General features: G+C 45.7%; 1 long non-coding RNA gene across 1 annotated transcript in view; it reads right to left on the bottom strand.

Moving 5' to 3' along the window:
- Positions 1–1824: 1824 nt before the first annotated feature.
- The window catches only part of LOC122905546, a 40770-nt gene continuing 30993 nt past the window's right edge, over positions 1825–11601 (bottom strand). Inside the window, exon 3 of the long non-coding RNA XR_006384351.1 lies at positions 1825–1990. This is a non-coding gene — a long non-coding RNA (uncharacterized LOC122905546). The remainder of the gene's footprint in view (positions 1991–11601) is intronic.

Raw genomic sequence — 11601 nt, 5'->3', positions numbered from 1 at the left:
AAATGAAGGCCAGGAGGGAGAGGAAAGCATTTAATAGCTCTATGCTCTGACAGTGTAGATATAATACAACTTTTTTTTTTTTAATGGTGGGAGAAATGGAGAGATCATATACAAAACATTTTTAAATGTTTTTGGTCATAATGATGGTGGGATTGATGTTGTGACTCTGAAAGGGCTGAGGCTGCTGTGTATGAATTATGAGATAAAATAAATAAGTAATTGTGGAATATTCTCATTCTATCATTCCCTGTGTCCTTGAGAACCAGGACTCTTGGCATGAAAGAAAAGAATACAGATTTAAGAGGTTAATAAAAGCTCTCTAATTCAATGTTCTCTCTCTTTCTCTCTTTCTGCTCCCCGTTGCTCTCTATATTTGATAGTTATACATACTTTTTTTTACTATTTTATATATATTTGACTATTTTGTATATATTTAACTAATCCTGGGCTCTATTCCCTAAGGACAACACCAAATGGCTGCCTAACTCACTAAATGCACCCTCCATAAAATGGCTATGGCTGGTAATAGTATCAGGTTTATTTTTCCCATGACTGTCAGTATTTTAATAGGAATGCTCTAGACACTCAATGCCCTTGGTCTAAGTAATTGTCTTTTATGGTGGGCACTTTCATTGGCCTGTACAACATTCATTCTTCCTTATCAACCAAGTGCCAGTTTATGCTACATCAGGTGGCTACGTGCAAGGCACGTAGGCTGGGGTTCTCCTTCCTTCACCCTCCACTCTTCCTCTCACACATGCTCGCTCTCTCTCTCTCTCACTCTCTCTCTCCGTGGGCTTTCTTGTATTCACTTCTCCCTGCATGTCGCCTGACTCATTCTTTTTGCCCCGCAGTTCAATTTCATTAGTTTTTTCCATGCCTGTGGCAGAAAAAACCTTTACCAGAGCTTCCAAATTTATATGTGCTGTTCCTGAACCACAGTTCTAAATTTCTGGGACAGAGGGTCCTAGTGGTTCAGCTTTGGTTACGTGCATTCCCTTTATCCAATCAGTTGGATCTAGGACCGGGCTGTGTAGTACCAGCAGCAGCTTCTGGAGCCACCCCAGTGAGTAGGTAGGCTGGGTATAGTGGTCAGAGAAGAGGAGGGTCAGGGCAGACATACCAAGAAGGTATCCACTAAGCCTGACTGTAGTTGACCCATTTTGGATCCCACAGCTTTACTACCAGAGTCATGATCTTATTGAGGCCAGGGTTGCTGATTAACACAGATACTGCAGAAGGACCTCCACATTTAGGTAGACATGTTGGATGTCATATCCATCAGTGCCACACTCCAAGTCTTTCCAACTCTGTCTGCTGGACAGGTAGGATTTAATTTCTGGGCATACTCTGAGGTTGGATGGCACCATGTGACCAGCTCACAGGCCCAACTGGCTGTGAGCATTTAATGACTTATGAACAGCCTTCCAAGATGGTCCTTTCACTTTGCCATGAACCCTGGCAATGTCTCAGATAGTGATTGTTCCATCCTTTGGACACTGGCACGATTATTACAGTGCCATGGCCCTGTGGTGGTTAGGTAATATAAGCAGAAATAAGTCATTGAAATTTGGGGCTGTTTGTTAATGCAGCAAGCCTACCTTACTGACAGATACCATGTGAACTGGGCTGGGCTCAGCATCATTTCTGGAAAAAAGTCTCTTAAAGTCTCTAATTCACACAGAATCCTCTCCCTTCCTCTGTTCTGAGTCTCCCATGCAATTTTTTAATCTTATCTCAGAAGCAAAAGCGCCATTTCTTCATAGTGATACCACCAAGGAATAAGGCATTTGAGGGCTTTTCTCACCTGGATGGGGGTGGTACGTCATGGTGTGCATACATGGACAGTTCAGTGAGGGGAGTTTGGCTTTCAATCAAGCTCAAAAAAAGCTGTCCTTTGTTGAGACTTAGCTTGGTTGTTTTTGAAGGACAGGGTCTCAAGCAGGGGATACAGCATAACCAGACAAGGCTCCTGAAGTTCTCCCCCTTCCTGCAAAAGTCACAGAAGAGAGTTTTAGGAGTCTAGAAAGCCAAGCTAAACGCCATGGGTGCTCCAGCCCACATGCAGATCCCAAATGTGGGAATGCGATGTGATGATTTTATGAAATATAAAAGTCAAATGAATTTTTCATGAAGAAGTTATCTTCCCAAAATGCAATAATGGAAAATTCCTTTCAAGAACTGGTGTTTAGACCTCACAAAAATGCGCAGCAAATTGCATTGTGATTTATTTGTCAATGTTTTTATAGGTTAGGCGTTACTTTCTACCCCACAGCTGGAGTCAATTTTTAATATTTAAAAGTGGAAAGAAAGCAAAACCTAAACACATCCAGAGCTGTCTGTTTTAGATTGAACTTTTCCCAAACAGTGCTGTTTAGAACTGAACCCTGAGCGTGGTCGGTCAGCGGCCAGCTGGCACTTAACTTGCCTGCAACATAGAATTAAAATATCTGGGACCGGGCAGATTACATAGAAGACCTCCTAAATTGTAGTTGGTGGGTCTGGTGTTTATAACCACTTTCAAATGCGTGTAGCCTGTCTGCCCTTTTGATTGAAGAAGGAAAGAGTCTTTATGCTTTTTATTCTGGGTTTCCCTTCACGCTCAGAGCTCAAGGTGCTGGGAACATAATTTTCAAGTCCAGTGGTTTCTGGCCCCCTTCAATGGCTGGATTAGCAGGGATCCCACAAGACAGTCTCCTTGGTGATTTCCAGTACACCAATCAACTACAGAGAAGCAGCCTGGCCTCTCTAGGCTTCTTCTGACTTCTGCGAAGTCTGGGAAAGGACCCGGCCCATCTCCCTGAGCTGCAGGTGAAATCATGAGACTGGCCTTGAAGGTGGGTTCTCACAGCAAGAGTTCAAATCGCAGAAGAGATCAAGCCTTAACGCTTAATCCCATGACTCGTTCCCTTGGGCCCAGTCTCCAGGCTCAAACAGGGTCCTCATGATACCTGGTGACAAAGAATTCACAGCAGAACTGGGTCTGCACTTTTGGGAACAGCACAGCTTGGTGCTCTCAGAAGCACAACATTCAGACCTTGGTGCACGGTACATCATACTTCATGCTCAATTACAGCCCCCACTGTTGAAGCCTTCAGGCTGGCACTGGCTGCGGCCAAGGCTGCCATGTGTGTGCTTACCAACAAAGGATTCTGTAATACACAACATCTGGAGCGAGGAAAAACAGCTCGAGTTGTGACAGGCACAATCCCTTTGGGGAAATGTTGATACCCTTCTGATGGAACGGGTGTTTCTCTTTGCCCTCTCCCTCCTGCTCCCTCCTGATCATTCTATAGCCAAGGCCCACAGGAGGAGCTGACCCATTTCCAAATGTGCGCCTTGGTCCAGCTAAATCAGCCAGTGGAGGACTCTTGGGGATGCTGACGACATCCCCCAGTTAGGTTTTGAGAAGCACCAACCACTCCACCAAGACAAGCTTTGGGTTACAAGGAGCCTCAGAAAACCATGGAAATGTCCAGTGTGCCAGCATGTGGGGCTCAGCTTCAGATGCCATGGCCTTTTCCCAGGAACCATGCTCAGGGTCTTCAACAGGATCACCAGCATCAAGAGAACCCCTTCAATAAATCCTCCAATTCACAGCATCAACAAATGAAGGGCTGGAGAAGAACGATGATTATTGCCCATCACAAAAGGATTTCTCGCCTCACAAAAGGATTTGCCATGGATTTCCTTTTAAAAGTGCACACCCCAAGAGCACTTATCTTATGATTCGATTTAATGCACAAACCTCCAAGAACACACCCAGTGCCGTCTGGTACATGGGCAACCTGGGAGCTGCCCGCCAGCAGGGGGAGCTCTTCCCCTGGTTCAGGCAACCTTCAACAGGTCTCCAAGTCACCCACTCTTTACTCAATAAAAAGCCCACTAGGGCTTAAGAGCGGGGAGTCACTGTCTAAAAGAACACAGATACCCAGTGGGTCTGTGATTTATCCTGAAGGCAATGGGGAGCCACTGAAAAATTCTCAGAGATCTGTGGAATTGTCCTGAGTTATCCTGTCTCTTTTGCTCAGTATCCCTGATGTCTTTGGGGAGCACATTGGCAAGAAGGTTGTTCCCTGCATTTTCCACTACTCTTAAAATGCATTATATGGTGACCTATGAATCTTTTTCAGGGACCAAGGGCAGGTTCAAGATTAAGGGTGTTTCTCAGGAAGTGCAAAGCATTGTTTTGTTTTGTTGGGAGCTAGGGGAATGGTAGGCAAGGTTTAGGGAAATTAAAGGGAGGTGGAGGCAGAAATGCTATTGTTTTATGCTCCAGTGGCGCTCCAAACCTTGAAGCAAGCAGCTTGGCACTGAAAATGGTGCTGTTTGAAAGTTAATGGGCAAGACATTCTGAGAAATGGGTTGCGGAGATAAGCATCAGGAGCAAACTGCACTGTTTGAAGTTTGCCTGAATCCAGGAAACCAAGAAAAGCAGAGCCACCCGTTAGCTGGACAGCAACGCACACACGCACACGCTCATGGAATCCAAACACTGTCTAGAGACAAACATCTCACGGCAGCAAATGAAGAATGACTTTTGCGGGGGGGAGTAAAAAGAGCTGGGGAAATGGTATTTCCTTCCTGGGCTGGGGAGCAAAGTCATGATATTCTTGGAGAGAGACGTGAGTGAGCTCCGGAGAGCAAGAACTGGGCACCATCCCTTTCTTCCTGCTGAATGTTGATAATAAAAGCAAATGTATCGACTTCAGAGAGCTCCAAAAGGCATAGGCACCGACGGGGAAGTGATGAAAATGAAGAATGAGTGTTGTCTTGAATATTTTATACCAGAATTAGGCCACTGTGATCATCCTCCAGAATGAGAGCCGTGGTTTCGCACCTCTGGTCTTATTACTCCAATTTACCTTCCATAGTACTGCCAGGAGGATCTATCTAAATTAGATCCTGCTTGGAATCCTTCAGTGGCTCCCCACTACCCTCAGGATAAGGGCCCACCTCAGATAGAAGTGGTGATGCCCTCCACACTCTTGTTAACCTCTAAATCCCATCTCTTGCCCTTTCAGGAGATCTTGTAGCTCCCTGAATGGGCCATGTTTTCAGTGGCATAGGAAAGGTAAGTGGTCCTGCGGCATTGCAGTGTACCCTGGTTGTTTCTCCTGACATAAGGTAGAAGTCGTCTAGATTCACATCTCTGAGGGGCCCCCACAGATTGGGCGTGTGCTCTCTTCTCCTCCCCTTTGCTCTGCCCCCGTTAGTTTCCACTCTCCTTCTGGATCTTTGCACACACCCAAGGCTCTCTTTTCCACAATTCCCACTTCTGTTTTACCCTTCAAATGTTGAGATCAACATCCTTTCATTAGGCAATCCTTTCCTGACTCCTCAAGATTCAGAGAGACACCTGTGCTATCTCCCTCCTATGCCACCTATGCTGATCCCTGCTGCACCTTTACACTGTAATTACCCGATGACCTGCCCATTGTCCCCTTAAGACTGTGAACTCCACAGAAATGCAAGCTTTCCCCTGCTATGTTCCCAGGCCTCATCTGTCATCCTGTAGGAACTCAAATAATATTTTCTCGGTGAAAACATTCCTTTCGCCCTGAGTATCAAAAGACTACCTTGGCTTTTTGGGCCAACTTTCTCTGATCAAAAAAGATCTATCCTTAATGATGCCACAGTTTGGCCTGTGAATGGTACATCCATTGGCAGATGGACTTGACCCTCTGTTTGTGCTGTAAGGAATATCCCTTCTTCCTCAAGAGCTCTTCCTTGCGGGCACTTCCCTTACCTTAACATTTTATTATGCAGCTATTTTTCAAGGTTAGAGGGAATCCTCTCTGTTTTACCAAATGGCAAAGTTGAGTCTTCAAGGCTAGTGGTTCACTTGGCATTCCAGCAATTAGAAAGCTTTGTTAACAGGCTACTGGGTCTAAGGCTATGTGGTTAGGTGTTCTCAACTCTACTTTTATACAAAAGGGCCCAGAGGCAACTAGAAATTAGGAACTGCTAGAATGTTTTTCAGGAGTATCAGAGGGTCATGAAAGTGAACATTCTGTTGACTTTCTTACACCTTACACGTCCATAGGACCTGAGCTCTGCAGGATAGCCAATCACCAGGTCAGCGTGTGATCTTATCACTCTGATACTCTGCTGTTATCTGACTCCTGCAGATAGAGAAGCCTGTAGGATGCATCCAAGTGGAGTATTAGATTGCACTAAATACCCATCTCCCACCAGAGTGGACACCAGAGAGATTTTACATTCAACTCTAATGAATGTTCAGCACTGGATGAAGCCCTTGGAGACTGAAGACTGCTTACTGGGAGTTTAAGGCCCACGCATACCACAGCCTAAGCCCTGACTCCTGTCCTCAGTGCTGGGAGCAAAGGCTTCAGAGAGAAGGATGCAATGTTTCTTTTTTAAGCTAGGCATTCCATGTTTATAAAACGAGAACACACATTCATGCTCGGCTGCCTGCCACTTACCGACTCAGGGGACCTTGTGAGAGTCACTTCACCTCTCTGTGGCTCAGTGTTCTCATCTGTAGAATGGGGACAGTAGCAATATCTGACTATCTCTCAGGGTTGTTGAGAGGAATAAATTAGCTAATGAGGTACATACAACAGTGCCTGACACAAGGTAAGCATCACAATAAATGTGAGCTATAATTAGGATTGTAACAAGAAGGGTGAACAAGAAGGGTGATCTCTTTGGGTTGCCTAAAAGTCCTAAGAGTTTAAGATGCCCACCTCTACTTCCCTGCTGTGTTGACTTGTGTACACATTGTGTAAATGTTGTACATTTCATCAGGACATTGGCTATTTGACCCCTGGTGTGCTGGTTGTAGAAGAGATCTAGAAATGAGGTGCTTTTGCCAGTCTGACCAGGCTGGAGTGAGCTGTGGCAAGAGGCTTTCAGAGTGTGGCGAGTTCAGTTCCTTCTCTGATCAAGCAATAGAGTGTTCTGAAGTCCAGCCAGTCCTTAGCGCTTGGTGATCTCAGCTTGGTCCCTGCTTGCAGTCTGAGTCCTCTGGGACTTGGAGCTGGCTTTGCAGAAGCCATGTGAGCCCCTTAGTGGAGCCAGTTAGACTGGCTTTTGGGCAGCAAAAGTCCTTCTGGGGAGGCTCGTGCAAAAGTATTCCTTCCCACAGGCTATTTGAAGGCAAGTTGGCCCAGGAAGAGATGGTCTTGGAAGAGAAGAAAGGCAAGCGGTTTGGAAGGAATTCAGAACCCCCTTTACAGTCAAAAGGTCCCTTTAGGGAGAATACCAAAATGAGCTTGACCGAAGGTAGCTCAGTGGGAAGATGGGATGAGACCCACAAGTTTGGGATCTTCATGGGACCTAGCATTAACAGGACTTCTGATGGATTGGTTGGGGTGGGGGAGAGAGAGAATGGCTCTAAGGCTTTTTTCTTTGAGTGATTGAGTGTCTGCACATCTCCTTTCCTGGCTAAGCTAGGGTGGCTATGATAGGCCTGCCCTCCTTCCTCCATCATCTTGCTCCTAAAACTCCCCTCCCCGGAGATCAGGAGATTTCCACTGTCCTTTAGAGGAACCAGGGTGATAAGGGGGCACTTGGAAGTACCTTTTCTAGGTGAAGTCTGCTTCCAACCAGCAAAATCTCTGGGCATCAAGCTGATTCACCATGGGTTGCTGGGATGGCGTCTATCCCTTCCCAGATGTAGGGCAAAGGACACTTACAAGAGGGGAGCATCAGGTCCTTCAGCCTCCCACAGAGAGTGCTGCAGAACAGTTTAGAGATTGGGGTAATGAGAGAAAGAGCATGATGCTTCTTCCTGAATTACTATCATGGAATCATGGCTAAGCCTGGGCTCTGCAGAAGAGGCTGCTCCCTTCACTTAGCCCCCGTCTCTTCCCTGTGTCTGCTCCTTCAGCCAGCACCTCAGCTAAACCAAGAAGGATACTCTGAAGGTCTAATTTGTAGAATATCCTTTTGGATCTGAAAAGAGTTAGCTATCTGTTTCTAGAAAGCTCCTACATGATTTCCTCTCTCTCTCTCTCTCTCTCTCTCTGTCTCTCTCTCTCTCACACACACACACACACACATTTTATTTACAGTCCAGGAAAGACCCATACATTCTGAATATATACTCCACCCTCCCCACAAATTACTGTAAAATTCTAAAAACCTACACATGCTTGTAAATAGATCACCCTTAAATGGAGCAGGATCTCTGAATATCCCATGAGTCATGCAGCTAAAATGTCCCCCAGGGAGCCTGAGTTGGCAGCACACATTTTCCTGTAAAAAATTGACTTCAGAGTTTTCCATGGCACCCAGCTCGATGCCAGGAAGAGCCCATCTGTGTTGAGTGGGGAAGCCATCAGTCAGGAAACCTGTGAGACCAGATGCTCTACCCCTCACCTGGAGGAAAGCCTCCCCTCAGGAAGTCAACTTAGAACAAAGAGGACAGAGTAATGCTGCCCAAGGAGAAAGAGCAGTAGACAAGGAATGGGGGCTTGGGTTCCAGTATATGCTCTGTCCTCATTGTGTTCCCCTAGGAAATATGCTCACCTTCACTGAGCCTTTGTCACCTTATCTCTGAAAGGAAGGAGCTGGACCAGATTAAATTAAGTGGTGTCTGAGTTGGATATGTGCTGTGGGAATGAAAAAATATTTTTAAAAACCCAAATTCAGCTTCAGTCCTTAAAGACCATAGAATCTTGTGGATGGATAACTACAACGTTTCATGGTTGGGACTTGGGACCCCCAAGAAGGCTAAGAGCCACCCCTCCACATTTAAGAGACTGATACTCTGTCTCCCTGACTACAGCAGCCTCCGGGTGGGGTGAATGGAAGTCCTAACACCACAGAAATGTCACGGCCAAGAGAGGAGCCTGTGGGCAACTCTCCTACCACTACGGGCCATTGCTAAACTATGGAGCCCCTAAATTCACACACCCCACCAGACACTAGGAAAGTGCTGATGGGGACAGGAGAGGAGTATGAAAAGTCTCAGATGGGGCCCTGGCCTGAGCTGTCCCCCATTGCTCTTCTCTCTGTGTCTCATTCAAGCCAAGAAGACCTTGGCAGAAGAGCTGGAAGTGGAGAGAAATCTCCTTAATGAGTAGGTGGGTGTCACTTTGTCTGCTGAAGGGCTCCTGGGGGAGACAGCCAGCCTGGATTCCTGAAGGTTCTCTAGCCCCTCTGGAGCCTGGTTAGTAGGATAAGCGCTATTTTCCGTGGGACCTCAGGCAGCCTCAGGCTGAAGGGTGTTCTTGGCAATTCCTACCTGCAGGTGCCAGGTCTCACACAAGGCCCTTCTCCCTCCTGCTCACCTGCTTCTTCCACATCAGTGCACTCAGAAGCCATGGCTATCTACTAATTCCCACATGGAGGAAACAGATGGGGCTTGATAGCCACTGTCTGCCAACTCCTTCTGGTCCCAGCTTGACGCCTCTGCACCCCTACTTCTGTCCCTCACCCTGGGCCTAGTAAGGTCTGCCAGCCTCTTTTCCCAGAGGTGCAGCAAGAACCCTGTTCCTTTTTCTTCTCTAGTTTCTACTCCCTTAACTGACCTCTCTCCAAAGGCAGCTGGCCCAGGTCTATTTTTTCTATTATTTCAAGCTAAAATGTGTGACTATCACTCACTAACTCCATAACTGGGATTTTTCTAGCTCTTCGTTTGGTTAGTTACCATTTGCTTGCATCCCCAAGCCAGCTCTTACCTACTCTGCCTCAGGGTGCTGACCCCCTGTGGACTACATCTCCCAGAATCCCTTGTAACGGGTTCCAATTGGGTTGAGCCAATGAGAGGCACCTAGAAGAGGTTAGAGGCTGGGCGGAAAGATGGGGTATTTCTCCGCTGTTTCATAGTTCTGTCGGCATTGCTCTTCTCTCTGTCTTTTTTTGAGGGCTTTCATGACTCAGGCTTCCACCAGGCAGTCCCTACTGGGTACTTTCAGTTTTCAGTGGGACACAGTCACACTATTCTTTCTACTCCCTTTCCCCAAAGCCCTGGGGTGATAATGACTTCCCACACTGCTGATCTCTGGGTGCCTCACCGTCCCTATGGGTTCCTGCCCACACTTCTGTAATAGTCTCAGAGCCTTCCGGGGGTGAATTCTGTTTCCTGTTGTGTCCATACTGACGCAATAGTCCTTCAGTTTTAATTTCAGAGCTTGACTCACTTACTTTTAAAATTATATAATTTTTCCACCAAGATCACTAGAATGGATGCTTTGCTTTTAACATGACGCCTACTAGAAGTTCTAGAAGAACTCTAGACAGGTAAAATTCCTTGATAAAGCTAGGAGCCCTGGGAAGAAAAGACACTCTCAGAGACAAGATAAGGGAAGTTTCTCCCATAACTGGTGGGACTAGTTATGAAAAGAAGTCAGGGAGAGTGATCCCAGATCTGCTTATTTTTAAGAAAAACAAACAAACAAAATAAAACCCTGAAAAGAATTATGTGCCTGCCACCCAAAATGAACAAATGCTTAGTTTTAAAAAATTTACTTCAGCTCTTTTAAAAAGATTTACTACCTTATTTTTAGAGGAGAGGAGGGAGGGGCAGAGGGGGAGACAGAATTTATTTATTTATTTATTTAAGATTTTAGTTATTTATTTGACAGACAGAGCTCACAAGTAGGCAGAGAGGCAGGCAGAGAGAGAGAGAGGAGGAAGCAGGCTCCCTGCCAAGCAGAGAGCCCAATGTGGGGGCTCGATCCCAGGACCCTGGGATCATGACCTGAGCCGGAAGACAGAGGCTTTAACCCACTGAGCCGCCCTGATGCCCAGAGAGAGAGAATTTAGAGCAGACTCCCCGCTGAGCCTGACCGGGGCCTGATGCCATAGGCCTGAGTACATGACCTGAGCCAAATTCAAGAGTCTGTGGCTTAACCAAATGAGCCACTTAGGCACCCCACTTCAGATCTTTTTTAAAAGAATTGAAACATTACAGAGTTAAAATACCTTATGTCCTCACACCAGGCCTATTCCTCTCCCTTCCTTTCTAATGAATTCTGTGTGTCCCCAGTCCTTCTCTTTACATTTTCACTATACATCCAAGTATTGATAAATAGGATATAACCTCGTTCCATGCTTTTAAGCTCATATGAAAACTGGTATCATATTCTACATATATTCTGCAACTTGCCTTTCTCTCTCAACATTGTGTTGTCTAGATCTGGCTTTACTGCTACCTATAGACGGGATCCATGCATCCTGGTTGCTGTATAATATTCCACATGGATCCTCCATCATTTACTCATTTTATCCAAATTTTCACTGGTGGGCATTTTGTGGTTTCAGGATTTTTTTTGGTTTCTGTAGGGAGTGTTTATAAAATAAGTACAAAGTTTTCTCGAGGATATATTCCAGAAGTGGGTGCTCATCTAGTTCAGTTGGGTATGTGTATTTGCAATTTTATTAGAGTTTGTCAAAATTGTTCTCCAAAATGATTTTGCCTACCCAGTGAATTCCTATTTCCTTGCATTTTTAATCAATACTTGGTATTGCCATAATTTTTCATTTATTACCAAGCTAAAAACGTGAAATTGAATTTTGTTGTTTAGATTGAATATCCCTGTTTACTGGTGAGGGCCAGATATCTTTTCCCATATATGTTGGTTATTCAGGGTTTTTCTGTAAATTGTTGACTTAAAGTCTTAACTCTTG

This window comes from Neovison vison, chromosome 4 (assembly GCF_020171115.1).
Source record: "Neovison vison isolate M4711 chromosome 4, ASM_NN_V1, whole genome shotgun sequence".
NCBI lineage: Eukaryota > Metazoa > Chordata > Mammalia > Carnivora > Mustelidae > Neogale > Neogale vison.
The sequence above is the reverse complement of the archived record's forward strand: the minus strand, read 5'-3'. Positions and strand labels throughout refer to the sequence as shown.